Source organism: Acomys minous (genome assembly GCF_964271855.1).
Source record: "Acomys minous genome assembly, chromosome: 19".
In the NCBI taxonomy this organism is placed as follows: domain Eukaryota; kingdom Metazoa; phylum Chordata; class Mammalia; order Rodentia; family Muridae; genus Acomys; species Acomys minous.
This window is the reverse complement of record NC_140499.1, coordinates 58,846,618-58,868,313: the sequence shown is the minus strand read 5'-3', so window position 1 is coordinate 58,868,313 and position 21,696 is coordinate 58,846,618. Positions and strand designations below refer to the sequence as shown.

General features: G+C 38.8%; 1 protein-coding gene and 1 long non-coding RNA gene across 6 annotated transcripts in view; both read right to left on the bottom strand.

Annotated features, from left to right (window-relative positions):
- Nucleotides 1–21,696, bottom strand: part of LRBA (LPS responsive beige-like anchor protein) — a 539,428-nt gene that overhangs the window by 293,220 nt on the left and 224,512 nt on the right. The window lies entirely within an intron of this gene.
- LOC311590314 overlaps nucleotides 21,398–21,696 on the bottom strand; it is a 2,855-nt gene continuing 2,556 nt past the window's right edge. Inside the window, exon 2 of the long non-coding RNA XR_014776826.1 lies at nucleotides 21,398–21,696. This exon is cut by the window's right edge and continues 629 nt beyond it. This is a non-coding gene — a long non-coding RNA (uncharacterized lncRNA).

Genomic DNA, 21,696 nt, shown 5'->3' with positions numbered 1-21,696 from the left:
AGCAAGAAATAACCAAACTCAGGGCTAAAATCAATGAAACAGAAACATATAAAAATACACAAAAGAATCAGTGGAAAAAAGATTTGGTTCTTTGGGGGAAATCAGTAAGATTACCAAGCACTTAGCTATGTTAACTAAAAGGACAGAGAAGAACCAAATTAACAAAATAGAGATTTTTTTTTAAAGGAGACTTAATAATAGAAACTGAGGAAATCTAAAGACTCATACAGCTATATTTTAAAAACCAATACATATCAAAGTTAAATCAAGATGAAATAAGCAATGTAAATAGACTCATCAACCTTAGTGAAATAGACAGAGTAAATTAAGTCTCTTGACAAAAAAGAAAGAAAAAGAAAAGAAAAGAAAAGTGGAACCAAGAAAGAAAAAGAAAAAGGCCAGTGGAAGATGGATTCAGCATTGAATTCTACAAGACTTTCCAAAAAGTATGAGCATCAATACGTCTCAAATTATTCCACAAAATAAAAGCAAAAGGAACATTGCCTAATTCTTTTGACAAAACCACATACTCAAACTACATAAAGACCTAATAAAGAAAGAGAATTGAGGGCCAGTTTCCTTTATGCATGGAGATGCAAATTTTTTAATAAAATACTTGTAAACTTAATATAAGAACACATCAAAATGATCATCCACAATGACCAGGTAGGCTTCGTACCAAAGATGAATGAATTGTTCAGTATACGTAAATCAATAAGTGTACTCTATCATACAAACAGACTGAAAGACAAAAACACATGATCATCTCATTAGATTCAGAATAGGCCTTTGACAAAGGTTAACATGTATTCATGATAAAGGTCCTGGGAAGATTAGGGATACAAGGGACATGCCTAAACATAGTAAAGGCTACTTTCAGCAAGAGCACAGTCAACATCAACTGAAGGAGAGAGAAATTCAAAACATTTCCACTAAAGTCTAGAACAAGGTATAAGGTTATCCACTCTCTCTACACCTTTTTCATGGGGGTTCCATGGAGGCCACGTGCGGCCCCATAGAAACCTCCAAACAACTCAGGCTATTGCCAAGGCTATGGGTTGCTCTCCAGAAACTGACTAAGAGGCCCTACCGCTGAAGACTACACCTATACAACTTACTGAAGGTGGAAAAGTCAAGCTGATGCCTATCTAGCGCCCTCACACCTATTGAGTAGTGTTCTTGGTACTTAAGGTTTTTCTGCACACTACCAAAGGAGAAAGCTAAATACCAACTCAGTTACAAACTATTCTGTCTACAAAGGTGACATCCCTGTAAGGTAATGATGGTGAGAAAATAATTTTTAAAGATCAAGTAAATATATGACAGAAGTGCATTAAGTCAGGTGGAAGAAATACAATGTTGTGTCGCTTATCAGGAATCCTGTTCCAATAACCTCCATCATTTCAACTGAACAATACTCGTTGACAATATTATTCCTTTTTCCCCCATTGTATTGCTCCATCTCTTAAGAGGAACAGTGATCTTTGGTTTTCCCCTAGGTCTCTGCTACTTATCATGGTTGCAAATTGATGGCAGATAGGTCCTATGCCCTAGGGGGAACCTACTCCTAATTACTCTGCTAAATGAACATAATAGTATCCCTCTACTATTATGTCTGTAGCCATAGATCGGAACATATACCAAACCGCATTGAGAAGTTTCTTTTATCAGTCAATGGCAATTAACACAAAGACCTAGAATTAAGTCAATGTGAAGAGAATGAGAGACTGTGAACCCTGAGCTCAGGAATCATCTAGAAGAGGAGATAGAAAGTGTGTAGGAGCTGGAGGCAGTGGATGACTAGAGTACAGCAAGGTTCTCCAGACACAGAGCAGCTGCACGTTATGAACCCACAGCACATACAGAATCTGCATGGCATCAAGCCATTCCCAATTCCAGCATGGAGGGATGAGGTGGTCATGGAGTCCCACCTGTAGCTGGGAATGGGGTGGTCATGGAGTCCCACCTGTAGCTGGGAATGGGGTGGTCATGGAGTCCCACCTGTAGCTGGGGATGGGGTGGTCATGGAGTCCCACCTGTAGCTGGGAATGGGGTGGTCATGGAGTCCCACCTGTAGCTGGGAATGAGGTGGTCATGGAGTCCCACCTGTAGCTGGGAATGGGGTGGTCATGGAGTCCCACCTGTAGCTGGGAATGGGGTGGTCATGGAGTCCCACCTGTAGCTGGGGATGGGGTGGTCATGGAGTCCCACCTGTAGCTGGGGATGGGGTGGTCATGGAGTCCCACCTGTAGCTGGGAATGGGGTGGTCATGGAGTCCCACCTGTAGCTGGGAATGAGGTGGTCATGGAGTCCCACCTGTAGCTGGGAATGGGGTGGTCATGGAGTCCCACCTGTAGCTGGGGATGGGGTGGTCATGGAGTCCCACCTGTAGCTGGGGAGCTATTAGCAACTGATGTCTGTTGGAGAGAGGGTGAGTTTTCCTTAGGGATTCGGGCCCCAGGAGGCTACGCACGCCCCAGTAGACTGTTCTTACACACGTGCACATGTATGCAGGAGGCAATCGTGAGCTCAGTGGGATAAAAAAAAAATGCATGAAATTGGGAAAGAATAGTGACGGGGAGGACAGAGGGGAAACTGAAGGGAAATAAGTAGGAAGTGGACTTGATCAAAGCACATACATGCATGTGCAAAATTGTCAAACAATATAAAATGAAATTTTAAAGAAAAAATACCTACCAGCACTTATTCAGATAAAACCTCCTTTAGAGCAGAAGGTATTTGAATATACTAAGTACCGATGAATATTTAGTGTGCATGAGAATGTTACTCTAAAGTACAAGAGCCAAGAAGGTAGCGATCTTGTTATACTTTACTTGCTATTAGGTACCCAGTGTTTGAAAAAGAGTTGCAAACACTACAGTGACAATTACTACAAGAACCGACCAGATAAACAAATAAGCACCATATATTGCACACTTTGGAAAACTTAGGAGTGGAAATAGTTGAGGAATTGGTAATTTACTAGAATATGTTAAATATACAAAAAGCCAGATATGTATCACATAAACCTAATGAAGGAATTGTGCCCACCACAGAGCAGTAGGAGCTCACTGGGTGCAATGTCTATTCACTCCAGCTTGCAATAAGAAGTAGGACGGAGGGAGGACCAGATAAGGAACTATGCTCAGATAGAAAAGCATTAAGAACTAAGCAAAATCAAGAAAAATAGGCAGCAATCCAGATGGCACATTCTACATGTAAGAGAAAAGATTGCTTGTTTTTAAGATGAAGTTGATTTTAAATTTAAACTGTACTTTTAAGGAAAATGCAATATAAATTTCTTCAATATGTAAAAACCAAAATTAGTAATTATGAACAAAACAAAAACTAGCATTCTATAGCACAAGGAGGGGAATAATTCACAGTAATTCATTATAAATTTGATGAGTGATAGAAAGCATCAAACTCCTATAACAGGAAAATAGAAACGTTTATTCACTCAGTTTGATCAGCGTGTACTGTAAACATGTTGAAATATCATACTACACATAACAAATACTACACATATAAGACTATTACCTGGTAATCAAAGTAATTTTCTAAAGTTTTAGGAGATAGAAATACTAATTGTATTCATTTGATAATAAAATCTGTAAACATATTAAAGTGTCATATTATTTACCATGAACATGTACAATTAAAACAATGATTAAAAATTTAAATTTCTATATCATATATGAAAATACATCAATTTAGTAATAGTGACATATACTAATACCAAAAGTATAATTACATGTATTAGTATATGTCAAGTACATGTAGCATATGCCATTAATTACATGTATAATGTTAAGCACTGTGTTTATATATAGCGTTAAAACCATCAATGCTCTTAGTTTTTATGAAAAAATACCTTGGAGTATAGAGGAAAAGTTAAGCTCTCAATGAACAAGGGTTAAAGATGAAACCTATTATCCTTATATCATTTCTGATACGTGAATCTATTTAACTTGGTGTATTTAAATAAAGAGTTCATGAATGAATCCATGCTGTTTTCTCTGAAAACTAAGCCTATTTTTACTTTATAAAGAAATTAAACATTGTAAGTAACAAAGAAAGGCAAAGTATCGATAAGTTTCATTTCCCTAAAACATTAAAAATTCATACATTTACACTAAGGGAGAAATAAGCAACATGGGTATGTTTATTATCTGTCAGGTACACCCAACACTTTACATACATGTAACAGTTTGCTTATTTAAAAGTTATTCTCTTCATATTTTTAATGTGCTTTTCTCTTACATCTAATGTTTTATGTGCCATTATTTTGCTTTTACTGCAAAAGAAAGATCTGGCTCCCAAAGATAAAAGAGATTTTTGGTAAATGGTGAAGCTAAAGAAATAAATGACCCACTTGGCTAGTGTGTAATTACACTGCCCGAGATTGTAACAATCTATCACAACCAGGAGGATGACACCATGCTAAGGGTGAGTCAAAGGAGATAGCCTTTGACTAACCACGAGGCCCTGACGATCGATACGCCACAGATATTGTGCTCTCAAAAACAATTGAATTCTAAAAAAGTTTGAAATAGATTCCCTTCTTCTTCTGATACTGATCAGAGACCCATCCTGACCTTATTCTAGCAGTACAGTACTTCCTAAAGCAGGCATATGACGTGCATAAATCCTTCCTGTCTCTGACTTCCTCTGTGAAATGGATACTTAACACACCCCTGTTAAAGTGACAGCACTACAAGCAAAAGAGCTGGCTGAAATCCTTGTAGCATTTTAATTTTTTTTTTAAAAATCCCACTTAGTAGGCAAACAATTATCATAACATCTCACAAAAGAAGATATTTCAAAGACTGAAAAATCTGACAGAAAATTGGATTTTGCATATAAAGATTGCAGTGTGTATCTTGAACTGAACAGTTACTAAGTGATTTCACTATGTAAAAGCTAAGCAAAAGACCCTCAAAAATGAAAATAAGTAGCTTTTCAGTACATAAGACATTTTATACAATGACTTGACAGAAAAATCACATTATAACTGTCTTCATGATTTCTATCATAATGTATTTTAAGTCCTTGAATTCATGATGGCTTTTATTACCAAATAATTGTAATAAAATTCATCAACTTTTATCAAAACTTACAGTTTTTCCCTTTTGTTTTCCAGTATAAAAAAAGCACTAAAATTAGCTGCAACTTAGAAACAAATGATAGCCTAAAGTATACATAAAAATCTTAAAAGAAAAAAAAAGGTAATTCAGCAAAAATCAAACCCAAACCCAACCTTAAATCCAGTATATATCTTTTCATAGAAGCCCAAGTATAGCAAATTAATATGATACATGAAACCTATAACTATAATTAAACTTTTAGGAAGCTCAGAATTTTGTGCCAGCAGCCTTCTATCTCCTGTTGACAGAGATGACAGTAAACATGAAAGTACTGGTTCAATAAAAGCAAAGGGCCATTCACATGTCAGTATGAAAAGGAACAGTGCATGAAACCAAGAATATTGCCTCAGTTTCAGAGTGCTGGAGTCTTCTCCCCAAGAATACAAAAGAATGCACAGAAATAAGGAATATAAAACCCCAAATAAGTAAAACACTAGGGATGCAGAGCAGGTAACGTGTGTGTGTGTGTGTGTGTGTTTGTGTGTGTGTGTGTGTGTGTGTGTATGTGTGTCTGCATCTGTGGTTCTATATTCACCTACACAGACAGTTGAAAATTATTGGTTTAGTATAGATCTGATGACAACAGTGAAGAAAACTTCAAAGAGGAAGGCAGAAAGAAGTCTACAGGGTTGGTGAGATGGCTCAGTAGGTAAAATGCTTGCTGAACAAACATTAAAACCCCAAGTCTGATACCACGTACCCACATAAAAAAGTTCTTTCAGACAGTGTATGCCTCTGATACAGGTGTTTAGAGGGTAAAGACAAAAAGCTATCAGGGCTTGTTGGCTAGCCAGCATGGCCAAAGTGAACACCAAGTTCAATAAAAATCCATCTCTCCAATTAAAAAAAAATTAAAAGTGGTAAGCAATGAAAGAAGTCATCTAATGTCTATCTCTGGAATCTACACACACAGGCATGCATTCACATGCATATAAACACAAAAGAAACAAAGGATATTAAGAAAACATAAATACTATTTATAAAAATATGATTATTCCACTTCAAATATTCAAAAGATAAAGAGGGTTGGAGCAGGAGAAAGCCCTCTCCAACTTTAAAAACTACCAAATGAACTAGTTTAACAAATTCTTTCATTAAAATACAATACAAATAAAGCTTAAATAAACTTATTTAATTGTTCATATTTGTACCTAGATTATTTAGAAAAATATAACTAACTAAAATAAGTTCAAGCAAATTAATAGACATCATGATTGTCTACAGAAAATAAATTTTTAGAGAAGAAATGGATATCGGTTGTGCATTTTTAATTTCTCAAGCAGATGTTGAAGGAGTCGTCTCTAAAAGTGCAAGTACATGTAAGAGCAGACTCCATGTCAAAACAAGCAAGCAGTAGCAAGCGTGTGGATGACATCAACTCCATAATGACTGACCCATCAGAACATGGCTAGTCAACAAAGACCATATAAAGGCAATAGAAATATTTTAACAACAATGAATCTCACTAGTGAGTACAGAGTTCATTTCAGTATTCCCAAACAAATTTAGGACACATTTCATCCTAGTAGGAAAAAATTTTAAAGTAGAAAATGTACAAATCACAAGAGGAAATAGCCATAGAAGATCCCAGCTCTGCCCTTTCCCTCACTCAGTGTCACAAATGAAAGATCCAGTTGCAAATGTCAGATAGTTACTCAGGGACAAGGAATATAGAAATAAGTTATACTTATGTGTTCCATGACCACCTTAAAGTATGTGAGAAAAAAGAAACTACATACTTAATATATCCCAAATGCTGTGAGGACCTATAGAAACAGGAAATAACCTATTGAGTCATGTTTCTAAGGGGAAAAACAAAGATTGATGGGCTTATAGATATTGACAGTTTGAAAGAATTAGAATAAGCAGTTAAGGCAGAAGCACTAAACAGGCACGCGCGCGCGCGCACACACACACACACACACACACACACACACACACACACACACCAGAGTCATGGGTATAAGTTGCCCATTATGACTAAAGATACATAGAAAGCTGAATGCAAAGCTGGTCAGTTAGGGCCTGCCTCCAAAATGCAGGTAGCATGGTACCTTTGCAATGAGCAGGGGTTTTCAACAGCTCTTAACAACGGTCCCACTGAGGCCGAGATCCTCTCAGAAGCTGAACAAGGCACAGAGCTGTGGTGCACTACCTGCACATGTGCACTTCCAAGAGACTGACAGAAATCACAGACGGTAATCACAGCTGTTTATTCTACTACACTATCTACAGAGATGATACAGAGTGAAAAGCTGTTCTAATTTCAGAGTTTTCTCTTTACGATAACTTTCTAATTGTGGTTTGATTAAAATACAGCGTCAAGCACAGCAGTAGGCAGCTAGTAATTTCTCCAACTTCTACGCTGCAGGGGATATATATTATAATTTCTAAGAGTAAAAATTACTAATTAAGATGGTTTATTTTTAAAACCTCATAACTACATACTACCAGAACCCAATGTCCATGGCTTTCTGCCAAACTCATATACAAGACAGTGTTTACATCATGAATAAAGTATTTCTTTTAGAAGTCATAAGAACTTATGCCTTTCGTAAGTACATTTAAAATAATACCTATGCTGCATTTTTATTTTGGTTGTTTAACAAATACACTTATGAGTTTTCACAACGCCTATGGCTGATCTGGATCCTTCCAAGTGCCTTCAGACTCAGGCCTCACCAGGAAGCCACGGTCCCCCTTGGGGATCTGGTCTCTTACAGGAGCAGTGAACAAGTGAGGATCAGCAAAGGGTAAAGGACAGGAGGCAAAGCCCAGAGAAAGCGCGCCTCGGCTTCACACTCCTTCCCAGCGCAGCCACACAGGATGCACTTAAACTCCTAGCAGCGAATAGTGATAACACGCATGAAGTGTTTCTCTAGGGAAGCTCATTAGGGGCTCAGACCCCACGGTTTCTATATGGAGCTGGTGGCTCAGGCGTCCTCTGCCTAGCTCACGCCATAATTACTGCTCCTAGAAGATAAGCTGATGTTTTCCATTAGCTACACTGTTTGTGCAAAGAGTCTAGGTACAGTGAGAGGCACATTAACTTTGAAATTTATGTCATGGCAGAGGACTCTACACCATTCAAGTTTTGAAATGTCAGTCAAGACCTTGTAATCATTCCTTTCTAAAGACAAGAATCTGTTATATGAACCCGTTTTCCCTGCTTAGCTATGGAACCACAGGATAATCCAGACACACAGAATTGGGTCACACTGGGGAAAAGAAAGTTCTTGTGTCCCACTATTGGCAATTTTAATAAATATTTATAAACAATGGTCTGATTTCTTTCTTCTCATCTTCCTTCTTTTCTCGTTTCTCCCCCCTCCCCCTCTTCTTCCTTTTTCTCCTTTTATTCTTTCGAGACAATGAGTCACTCTGTGGCCCATGTTCCCCTCAGACTTGAGCTGAGCAGCGTGCTGTGGCCAGCTGGACTGCTGAGACTGCAGGTGCCCAGCACACGCAGCTGCTCATTTCTAACCCTGTACGCCTACACCAGAGGGTGGCACACCCGACTCATACACCACACAGAGTTATCTCCACATCATAAACTACCACTTATCGCACCTGAAAAATTATTCATCTTTTTCTGTCAACGTCATTCCTGTTGTGGCTAAGCCAGCATTCAATAGCAGGCCGGCGGGGCTATACAAGTAACTTCACAAGCACGTGCACCCATTTTCAAAGTGGCCACGCCGTTCTCATCCTGCTGTGCACACCTACCAGCAACGTGTGAGCGTTCCACGCTACAGCTGGAAGTAGAGGTAGTGTTTGACTCATAATTCTGTGGAGGTACTAGAGATGAAACCTAACGAAACTGGTGATTTGTCACATAACAAAAGATATATATCAAAACATAACAGATACACTGTGAAAAAAGCTGTAAGTTGGGCTGGAGAGATGGCTCAGAGGTTAAGAGGACTGGCTGCTCTTCTAAAAGTCCTGAGTTCAATTCCCAGAAACCACATGGTGGCTCACAACCTTCTATAATGTGATCTGGTGCCCTTTTATGGCCTGCAGGTATACATGCAGGCAGAACACTGTATACATAATAAATAAATCTTTTTTTAAAAAGCTGTAAATGAATATCCCACATAATGAAGAGACATTAGCCACAAAATTACTTAACCAAATACAATATTATAAAAGAAGAAATACAAGCAGATCAAAAAGGAGTGCATCCCTGGAATGAAAGATTGACAGGATCCCTGAAATGTAAGACTTTTTTTTCTGCACTAGCAGCTGTATTCACCAAAGAAAGAAACACAAAAGAAATTTTTTTAAATTTCTCTATACAGACAGAAAACATATTTTAAAGAGCACAACATTCATAAAGAAAAATGTTCAAAGTATATGTACTGAGAATAAACCATATTAAAAGTAGAGAAAAGTCATAAGTATTTCTTTTTCATGGTAGTCTCACTGTAATTCCAACAAACCAAGAAAGATGCAACAGTGGCATTTATATCCTGGGGTAACCAACAGCTGGCTGACTGGACTTAAGGTCCCCTCAATAAGAGGGAATTCATACCTGCAGTACTGTAAACCTAGCCCATAACCCGTGACTGGCGAGGTCATGGAACCTAGAGAAGATCCTACCACTGTCACTTCTTGAAACCAGTGTAATATTTCAAGCTGCATAATACTTATCCCACAGATAAATGTAGCTCTCTCCATCCTTGCCAAAGAAGCTTCTTATTGGAGCAGACAAAAACCGTCAAAAAGACGTACCTGGCCAAAACACAAAGAGCAATTGATGGAGGGGTACCCAGCACTGACCCCTACACCTAAGGCTCAGAGAACATCACAGAAGACGAAACAGAAAGATCGAAAGAGCCAGTGGACCAGAATGACTGTTGTGAGATAGTGTCTTTTATATTTGATAGTGAATCTGTACACATTAGTTTCAATATGATTGCCTGAACAAGACCTGAGAAACTGTAGTATCAGTTGGTAAGCCAATGTGAATGGGGAAAATTTCACAAGACTACTCTCCTAGATGTAAAGCTATAGGCAACTAATGGCTAATCAAAGAAAGAGAATCTCAATATAGGGATGAGAACTTTGACAGACTCCCTATGGGGGGAACCCATAAACACATACACGTGAGCAACACTAAATAAACTCAGCGGGTTTTATTTATAATTTATAGGATGCATATGTAATAGGAATGAGAGGGCATGAGATGAATTAGAGGAAGGAAAGAAGGTAGGGAAAAGTATAAATCCAGCATTCATATATAACATTCTCTAGCCTTCGCGGTACTAAATGGTGCTACGCAAGCTTCCAATGGAGGAGTGCAACCAGAAGCCCTAGCCATCTATGCCTGTGAGCCACAACAAATACCAGCATGGCATGATAACCCTACAGGGGTAGCAGGGGCACACACACCAGTTGGTGGTAACCAACTGCTCTCTAATTGGACTTAACACTTGCTTAACAAGAGGAATGCCAGATGTCTTGGTTAATTTTTTTTTTAAATCAACCTGACAAATAGAGTCATCTAAGAAAAGGGAAGATCAATTATGAAAATGTACCCATAATATATAGTTATAGGTAAGCCCGTAGAGCATTTGCTTACTTAGTGGCTGGTGGGGAGGGCGAAGCCCATTGTTGCTGGTGCTGTCCCTGGGCTGGTGGTCGTGGGTTCTGTAAGGAAGCAGGCTGAGCAAGCCAGAGGGAGCACACCAGCAAGCAGAGCACTCCTCCCGGGACTCTGCCTCAAGGTTCCTGCCTTGACTTCCTTCGATGATGAACAGAGACATGGAATAATAAACACTTTCCTCCCCAACTTGCTTTGGTCATGGTGTTCCACACACATAGCAACCCTAACTGAGACACTGGTACCTAATGATTCCTGGCACTGAAAGATTAGCTAACTACTCAATATTAATAAAATCATGGTTTTTGAAAGAGAATCCACCCCTAGTAATTTAGGGAACGAGCACAGTCCCTAACGACAATCTATAAACACTGGTCCTTATACCCACAGATAAGTGTACCCTCATCAAGGAATCTTCTCTTTACAACAAGCAGAGTACAGAAAAATATAACCAATTGATATATAGAACTGTGGAGCCTAGTCCCAACTGATACATCTACAAAATAGCCCTACTCGCAAGGCTCAGGGATCACAGCAGAAGAGGGAGCACCCCACTCACAAGGCTCAGGGATCACTGCAGAAGAGGGAGCAAAAAGACCGTAAGGCCTAGAGGAGACCAAGCGCTTTGCTGTGAAAGTGTGTCTCTAAGTAATGTCAGAAGCTTGACCCAGAAAGTCCCACCATCATGACCACCTAAATTTGAGCTGAGCAAGGTGGACATCAATGAGCATGCCAAACTGGACAGAGAACAGCCCACAGGCCTCAACCATACCCAAAGAGCTATAGGCACCTGAAAAAGCTGGGGATAGAAGATGTGGTCTTCCCCAGGGAAGAACACACCAACTGGATGTCCAGTGCCACACAGTCAGCCATGAAAACATGATACAAGTGACATTATATGGGCTCAACAGGTTATATTTAAGAATATATATATATATATGTGTGTGTGTGTATATATAAACATATAGGAGAGTTTGGGGGAACAAAAGGGAAAAAAGAAATGCGATTAAAATACAATCTCAAAAATAAACAACAAAAAAGAAATCATATGAAGATTTACCAAATTTCAATAATGATTAGGAAAATGTAAATCGAAGCCATAAAGAAATGACCCTGCGCATCTGTTAAGACTGCATAAAGTGAAACACCAGACACATGAATTAGCAGTGTAGGGGAAGCTGAACTCTAATACACTGCTAGTGGGAATGAAACAGTCTGACAGGTTTTTTAAAAAGACATTTTTCTAACAAACCTGTCATATGGTACAGTTATTCTATGACTATGACCTACTAGAGAAAAAAAAATCACACAAAGATTTCAACCTAAAATTAAACAGCAACTGTATCTGTAAAATCAAAACACTGAAAACAGCAAGAGGTCATTAATTACAATGAAAGTACAAATTGTAATATATTCACACACTAGAGTACTATTTAAGAATAGGAAGGAATGAACTGTCAATCTGTGCAGCAACATGGATAGACTCCAAAATAATTGTGCTAGTGAGAAGCCAGGAAAAAAAAAAAAACAGAGTACAAGCTGAATAAATCCATTTATAGGAAACTCTAGAAAACGTAAGTTAATCTGCAGTGACAAGAGATCAATAGTTTCCTGGGGGTTAGGCAGATGGGAGAGATCAGAAAAGGGCAGGGAGAAACCTTTAGACTGTGGTAATGGTTTTATGGTTTATGTGTATATGAAGTTATCAAACTGTATTCTTTAATATGTTTGTCTTATTTTGTATAGAATATTATCTCCACAAAAATATACAAGGTTTGTCATGTGTCCACTATAATACATTCATTCTAATTGAAGACAGAATGTTGCTCTGGATTCGGGGGACACGGTTTTATTGTGTAATGGCCTGCATCTGGTGCCTGTACCAGTCTGTCCTTGACCACTCAGGACCCTGCTGTATCCATCTCCCCAGTGTTAGAGTTCCAGGCCTGCACCAGTGTGTCTGCCTTTATTCTAGAAGCTATATTCATGTTAATCTAATACCTTTCTCTGTATGCAGCATTAAACAAACTATTTCGTCTTTCGCATCTGACATTTAACCCTTTGAAATACAAATTCTATTTTAATGATGAAAGGAAATAAATCAGAAGCCTAGGGCTAAATGTGACTAAAAAAATAACTAAGAACCACGTGTTTTGCCAATATCGCGCGTATAGTTAAGTACAGAGATTCCAGCTTAGGTATGTCTGAGTTAAAGCCCGAGGGAGGGGCATCTCTAAGACGAGCTGGAGACCTGCAACAGACAAGTCTCCCGGGGGTGACTCTAACTGAAACTCCTAGCTGTGGGGACATGGAGACTGAAGGGGCTATCTTCTCGCCAGTCAGGACCTCCATTGGAGGGGGACACCAATTCACCCACAAAACCTTTGAACCCAAATTTACCCTGCCTACAAGATATACAGGGATAAAGATGGAGAAGATATTGAGGAAACGGCCAGCTAATGACTGGCCCAACCTGCGACCCAGCCCATGAGAGAGAGCCACCCCGCGACACTATTAGTGATACGCTGCTGTGCTTGCAGAATATCATCTTGCTAGCGGAACTGTGCTCTGAGAGGCGCAGAGACCCACAGGGGACCTTGAAAGAAGAGAGGGAGGAAGGATAAAAGGCCCCAGAAGGGACAAGAACGCCTCAAGAAGACCAAGAGAGTCAACTAACACACGCCCCTAGAGGCTTTCAGAGACTGAAGCACCAACCAAAGAGCATGCTTGGACTGGGCCTGGGCCCATGACACATACGTGACGGAGGCGCAGCTTGGTCTTCATGTGGGTCCCCTAGGAAGTACAGCAGAAGTTGTATCTGACACGGACTCTGTTGCTCATTTTTGGATCACTTTTCCCTAACTGGGCTGCTTTGTCTGGCTTCAGTGGACAAGGATGTACTTAGTCCTGATGAGACTTGATGTGCGAGGGTGGTTTTGTACAGAGGGGAGGGGGATTCCTTTTCCGCGGAGGGGGGGGGAGGAGAAAGCGGGCGGGAGGTGGGGTCAGGAGGAGAGGAGGGAGGGGACTGGGATCAGTATGTAAAATGAATAAATATAAATTTAGTAAGAAAGTCTTGCCCACTAAGCTACAACATTCTACCAATTTATCTTAAGGGAAAGATTAATTTCTAGAAGGTGGGTGCAATATGGTATTCAGTATGTGTAACTAAATAAAGATTAAGGATAGCAAGTTACCAAGAAGAGACTCGATATTCTTAGAGCATATATAGGGGGAGGAGGTCTCCCTCAATCACAGACATAGGGGAGGGGAGAAGGGGGTAGTGGGAGGGAGGGAAGAATGGGAGGAAACAGGGGAAGGGCTAATATGAACAAATTAATAAAAAAAAAGAAAGAAAAGAAAAGAAACTAAGGCATTATCCTGGACTACAAAGGCTCAGCTTATGAAAGGAAAGAAGGAAAAATACAGAGCAGAAGAGTGGTGAGCAGAGAAAAAAGAGACAGACTTTAGAAGTAATGATGCAAAGTTCTGATAACACTGTCACTGGGTTTGAAGAGAAGAGGTCAGCACCAAAGAACACAGGCAGCCCTTCTCTCCGAGAAAACGCTCCACACAACACTACCACTACCTGACTGTTTGCTGCGCTCTTCAGACTGAAATGTTAGCTGCTCTTAACTCCTCATACAATGGGATTTAGGAAGAAAGTGTGAGCGTAGAGCTCTTCTAAATTGGATGAGTACTCTTACCAAAGGCACTAGAGAACTCTTCCTGCCTTAGAAACACAAACAACTCATACCCTCAACTCTGCAGGACTACAGGAAATGAATTGTTGTTTTAGTCACCTAGCCGCCCCCCCCACCACCACCACCAAAAATCTGTTTTAAGGCTCAGATACATTGAGATAGATTGGCTTTACAGTCAATGCGGCTCTTCACCAGTGAGAACAGCACATGCTCCATGAAGATAAGCCTAAAGAATCCTAAGGCTGGAATCTAGGCGTGGGAGGAAATATTAAAGATATATGCTAAGAACCTATTACTGTGAGATTTTATGAAGTCAGCCAACAACAGTACCTTAGGGCTTCTTGTGCAAACTTATAAAGAAAACACAAGTAACCTTTCAGTACCTAATACCCTAGGTCTATTTAAAAAGAGCATGAACTAAGAGATTTTACAATGGGTATAAAAATGATTTCTAGTGCTACCTAGCCATGATAAGTGAAAAGTGTTATATGTAAAGAAACTTACTATTATCTTGTTTGATTCTATTTTAAAATATCTACATGGCTTAGATGTCATGAAAGATAAACAATATTAAAACAGCTTTCAAGATTAGATTCAGGTCTCCAATTTCCTTCCAGCTGTACCTGGTGTTTAAACTTTGAAACACAATGTTCTTCTATTCATACAATGGAGACTTAACAAGTTTTAAAAATATTCCAGCAAATCTTTCTTGGGAAGAGGTGGGTGGATCAGAATCTCAGTATACAGCCAAGGTTGGCACAAACTCATAAACCTTCTGCCTCCACTAACTGCTAAGAGGAAAAACTATCTCTTTGCTCTTATTTTAAAATCTATTATAGAGGAATTTTATTTCAGAATATGGTTGCTCTGGCAAGAGATCACATCCAAAAACCTTCTACAAGGCCATACCTCCTAATACAGCCACTCCCTATGGGTCTATGAGAACCATTTTCACTCAAACCACCACAGCAGGCAGGTAGATGGACAGACAGACAGACAGATGATATATATTTATGTGTATATGATAATATGGTTTGAGGGATTGATGTATTTCTAGGAGGCAAAAGCATATAGAATGGGATAGTCAGAGAAATATCATTCACTTTCAACTCATCCTGTTCCCCATTTTCCTACTCCTTCTAGAATACTCTTACCCACATGCTACAGGCAGCCAATAGCTTTAGTCTGTGGTTTATGCTTCCTGTATCCCTTTTACACAAATGAACAGCTAATACTCAGCCCTGCAAGAATAGAGACAAGGAACTCCTTCAATTTCCAAGAGTCTCAGCTTTAAGGGTATATTTACTCCCAGACAATTTTCTCATACAAGATCATTTCTTTTCATTAAATATTTTGGGTTATTTTAGATACACTCAAAAGACAGACATTATAGAATGAAAGACAAAACACTACATTAGAAAGACCCAAATTTTGTTCTGTAATAATAATAGTAATAATTAGCATATTTCATTTCTTCACAGATCTAAATCATTAAGTGCTTAAAAAGCTGTAAAGGTTTCTCACTTACCATGTATATGTCTTTATACTCTTTGGTTTTAATAGTGTGTGTGTGTGTGTGGTTTTGGAAACTAGATTATACCCTGTAGCCCAGGCCTGCTTCAAGTTCACAGCAATCCTACTGCATCTGCATTTGCACCACGGCCAGCAGAATAAGCCATTATGCCTATTTTTATTCATTTTGAAGTAACAATAAGAATAGAACAAGTAACATCTTTATCTAAGACAGCCAAAGAACTTTGAAAAAAGACCTCTCCTCATATTTTCTAACTTTGGTGAGTAATTGAAGGATTCAGGAAGGACACAGAAGAATGCAGAATGACTCAGGTAACACAGGGTTCCATTGGAACGGCTACACACAGGGAACTGCAGCAAATACTGCAAACTGCTAGCACAGAAGTGGAAAAGAAGCTATCAGGGTGTAAGCTTCTAGAAAAATCTCAAGGTTTAATACAAAGTAGTAGAGAACCCTTCTGACAAAAATTTCTAGGAGTATTTAGTTTCTTTGAAACGAACAGAAAAAATAAATAAATCTTGATTGTTTGGACTTAACAATTGTTCCATTGCTTATTTTTTTTCTTTTTTCTTTTTTTCCTTTTTTTTTTACTTTATTAATTTAATCTTGTTACATCTCAATGGTTATCCCATCCCTTGTATCCTCCCATTCTTCCCTCCCTCCCATTTTCCCCTTATTCCCCTCCCCTATGACTGTTCCTGAGGGGGATTACCTCCCCCTGTATATGTTCATAGGGTATCAAGTCTCTTCTTGGTAACCTGCTGTCCTTCCTCTGAGTGCCACCAGGTCTCCCCCTCCAGGGGACATGGTCAAAGGTGAGGCACCAGAGTATGTGAGAAAGTAATATCCCACTCTCCACTCTACTGTGGAGAGTGTTCTGTCCATTGTCTAGATCTGGGTAGGGGTTTAAGGTTTACCGCCTGTATTGTCCTTGGCTGGTACCTTAGTTTGAGCGGGACCCCTGGGCCCAAATCTGCCTATCATAATGTTCTACTTGTAGGCTTCTAGGACCCTCTGGATCCTTCTACTTTGCCATTCTCCCATGCTTCTCTCATCTAGAGTCCCACTAGAATGTCCTCCCCTCTGTCTCAGTTTCCTGGTAAGTGAAGGCTTTCGTGGGACATGCCCCTTGGGCTAATAAGCAGATATAAAGCATTTGAGATGGGAGACAGTTAAGTCATAAAGTATTGCTCATGGTTCAACATAAAGGAGAAAACTCTATTCTAGAACAATTAACTTAGAATACCAGCATGGGTGGGAATTTTACAGATGGACTGAACTGAGAACACTAGATCGGAGGACCCAACTTGCCACGGACACTGAGACGGACATTATCTCTCCTAGTTACTCTTCTAAATATATCAGACATTTATTAAAATTCATAGGATACTCCTTATTTTAAAAAACCCTGGAAACATCCAAATCATTCTTTGGCACATAGCTACAAACAACAACGTTCTAAACACACTATGCTTAGGGACCAGAAGAACCAGGGAAAAGAGAATGAAGTGCAGACTGTGCGCGCTCAGCACCAAGGTAAATGCAGCCATCTGAAGGCAGGGTCTGTCCATGCCTGCCTCCTCTGTCATGTCCATAGTAAACAGCAAAAGCATGGCACACAAGTGCCCTCACATCATTAGCTCCCTACTTAATCCTATTTTGAAAACTTGATTAGAAGCTTATCAAAAAGAAAGCCAGAAAGAAACAAGGAGGAAAGAACAGAAACTGGAATGAATGGCAAACACACATGCCACGTGCTGAAAGTCAGTCACCGTGGAGAAGTGGAGCCAGTGGACAGGACTTTGAGTCCAGGAGAGTCGTGCAGTCTTGAGGAAAATGTCTGCCTCCCTGCTCGGCTGCTCATCTGTGAAGTGGCAGGAAGTAAGAGGAACCGGATGGTTCCTACCACGATTACAGTCTAAAAACCTGGGTGTGTCACTGTTCTAGATAGTTTCTTTTTTATTGCTGGTTTTGTTGTTTTTTCGAGACAGGGTTTCTCTGCGTAGCCTTGGCTGTCCTGGACTCACTTTGTAGACCAGGCTGGCCTCGAAGTCACAGTGATCTGCTGCCTCTGCCTCCAGAATGCTGGGATTAAAGGCGTGCGCCACCATGTCCAGCTCTACTAGATATTTTCAAGAAAAATACAAAATATGTCAACTTAAATAGCATATCTTTAGAAAAGGAAGACCTTATTGAGGACCTACAGACAATATTCTAGAAAGATTTAAAAATTTAAAAATACATAGTTTCTAAATGTGTATTTTACGGGGAAACATCATTACATAATAATTTTCTGTGATATCAAAATGTAATTATGAGCTTTGTACAGCTAAAGGAATATAATAAAGGAAAACCTCAAACAATGAGGAGTGCCTATGTTTTCTCTCATGTATTTCTCCCAACGAAAGCTATAAGCCCACAGGAAAGTAGTAAAATACACAAAAAACAATATGCTTTTCACCTAAATTCCCCACCTTGTTCACATTTTGCCACATTTGCTTCATGGTACACATGAACAAACCTTTCATTTGTTTAACTTTACTGTGAAGCTGTTTCCCTCCCTTTCCTTTTACCAGCCCCCTCTGTTTCCCTGAATCCTCTAAGAGGTGGTCTCAGTTTCCATGAGAGTCCAATGTAGTGTTAATACAGTATGGATTCATAACTGTTAGCCTTAGCCAGGTCTAGTAAAGAATCATCTTCTGTGTAAGATATGTACATTGGTAGGGGTCATTTACTAAAATTGCATTATACTTTTAAAAGTAGCGTTTCAATACTGGACAGTGAGTGTCACCGAGAAGGACAGGTGTTAGAAAGTCTAACATTAGATTTGGGGTGGCTAGGTTATTGCGAGCAGCACCATCAGAACCTCTTTGCTTATTGGGTAGAGAAGTGACTCTTTTTAAATTTTTTATTATGTATTTATTTATTCATTTATTCATTCACTTTTTTTGGTCGTTTGTTTGTTTAAACAGCTCTGGCAGTCCTGCAACTCGCTATGTAGACTAGGCTGGCCTCAAGATTCCCAGAGATATTCCTGTGCTAGGATTAAAGACGTGCATCACACCCAGTTTGAAAAATGACTTTGATAGTACAAGATGCCTTAAGCAGCAGTGACTACTAGGCTGGTATCCATTAATATCCACTCTATATGGTGGACACTCTATATTAAGGACATTGGTTATAAAAATTTCAATGACATTTTGAGTTTTGGCTTGATTTATACACAAAAAACAATTAGAAAATGAAGAGACAAGAAAAAAAAAGAAAAAAGAAGAAAAAGAGGCTAAATGAGCAAAAGTAAAAAAGTAAGTCATTAAAAGGTACATGTAGAGAAGAGAAATAAAAAGTAAGTCATTAAAAGGTACATGTAGAGAAGAGAAATAAAAATTCTCAAATGAAAAAAAAAAAAAGACGAAAACAAAATACCAATTACCAGTACTAAGGAGGTGCAAGACTTTAACGAGAATTGACTCTGGAGTCAGAAGGCCAGGCTGCAACGCGGCTTCTTCTTGTCTTAGAGTGCTGATTGTGGTCAAAGGACAACGCTTTATATTTGTAAAACAGGGTCAGTTGGTACTACCTCTTGCACTGGTTTCTTCTTAAAGATAAACACTTACAAAGTACTTCTCACAGTGAGTATCTCAAAATCAACGAATCAGTAACTGCTAGTTAGGAGTCACATTATTACCATCAATGTAAACAGCATGTGTAGAGTTCATATATGAAGACCTGGATATTTTTACAGTTGCTTACTGAAAAGACAGAAAAATAAATCTTGAGGTGCAAAAGGCCTCATAATTCAAGTTATGTATCTTACCCTCCACACCTGCAGGATTTGTTGTTTCCTTAAACACTACAGTGCTAAGTACTGTGTCACCTCCTTGCTCAGGATCCAACCAGAAAAAATAGTGTAAGCCGTTCACCATCTCATAAGCAGTAAGCGTAGGAACCAGGAGGAAAACACAGGCATCATACAGAGCAGAGCACTTCTCATGAATCATGTTCCCTAGGCACCAAAAGTAGTTTGCTAAGAGAAAAGTTTATTCTGATTTTTTGAGAAATTGTACTTGGAATTTTTAAGCCATTTGTAATTATCTGTTTACTATTTCTCTTTTGCCTATTTGAAAGCTCTTTAAAGGTAAGAGGCGTATCTATCTTCTTCTCATTGGTTTCTATGGTGCCTTACTGTGCACAGCTGGTATTAAATAAATATGAAAAGAAAAATTGCTCTAAAATGTAAAAGAAACAAAACATGAGACATTCAAATAGCAGCTACCTTGAAGGTCTGCAGCAGTCATGTGAACAAGGCCGCCCAGCACAGCCGGATGCTGATCTGCATCGCAGCTGGGGTTCTGGACTGATTGGGACCTACACTGGTCAATAGTTACACACACACTAGACTTTTCTCAATCCCAACTATTTCATTTGCACCCAACTCTTTGAAATATTTTGGAAAATAATATTATAGTAAACATTACAAAGTGACTTTAAAAATTCTCGGACTACCAAGTAATAACATAAAACTATGAATCTCAAATTTTATGACTCAAAGTACTCAAAAGTCAACTTTCACAGAAAAAAAAATTTATTCTCAAATAGAAATCAAAATTTCTAAATCAGCCATTTTTTCTACAATTTATTTCATATATTCTGAATCAATCTCATGCTCCATAATTTATTGTCAATTATGATAAAAGTATTTTTGAAATTTATTGATGCTTTGACTTAAAACAATAACCTCAGGTAATAGCCCGCATAATGAAAACTTTAAGATAGACTTTTGTCCCCAATGTCTAAGCTGCTCCTCAAATTAATTTATTTAGGAAACACTAGGCTTTACGCTGAATAATGAACAAAAGAAGTTAGGCTGGGAGACGCTCCCCAAGTAAAGAGAATTGGGTGTGGAATATGCAACCTCAGCACCTGGGCGGAGGACACAGGCCACCCTGAGGTTGTCGGCCAGGCCAGCTACACTGAGGAGCTTCAAGTGCCACGGAGACTTTGCCACAACATAGTAAGGGAGAAAGCAATTCAAGGAGACAGCAGATGCCAATTTCTGGTCTCCACATGCATGCACACAGGAGTACTAGCATACACACACACACACACACACACACACACACACACACACACACCATATACATAACCATGAAGTTTTTGTTACTTTTAAGAGGAAGGGAAGTTATTTAAATATGAGCAAGGTCATATGATCTATACACAAATAAAGCACAGCATACTGTCAAATTCCAATTTATATAATCGAAATTATTTTTAAATGCTAGTAAAATCTGGAGGTCAAAGCATCAAGAAAACCTTGTAGAATTTTAATTGGCTAAAATAAATTGTATTGCAAAAATTTTACACAAATGTTTATGTCTTAGGTGCCTATATGTATAAAATTGATGGCTTTTTTTTAACTTTTGTGATGATTGTTTACTTTTAGAAATGTTGGCAATTTATTTCATTATTTACTCATTTGAAATTGATTTATAACAAAAATAATTTACTTATAGTTACAAAAGGCAAATATTAAATTTTGAATCTTGTGAAACATCTTAGTTGTACTCATTTTTAATCTGTTCAGTATTTGGCATTTTATAAAGAATATAGATATTATACACATTATATGGATCTTATTAGTATTTTTATGGAAAGTATGTGTTGTTGTTGTTTTTTGTTTGTTTTTTTGTTGTTGTTTTTGTTTTT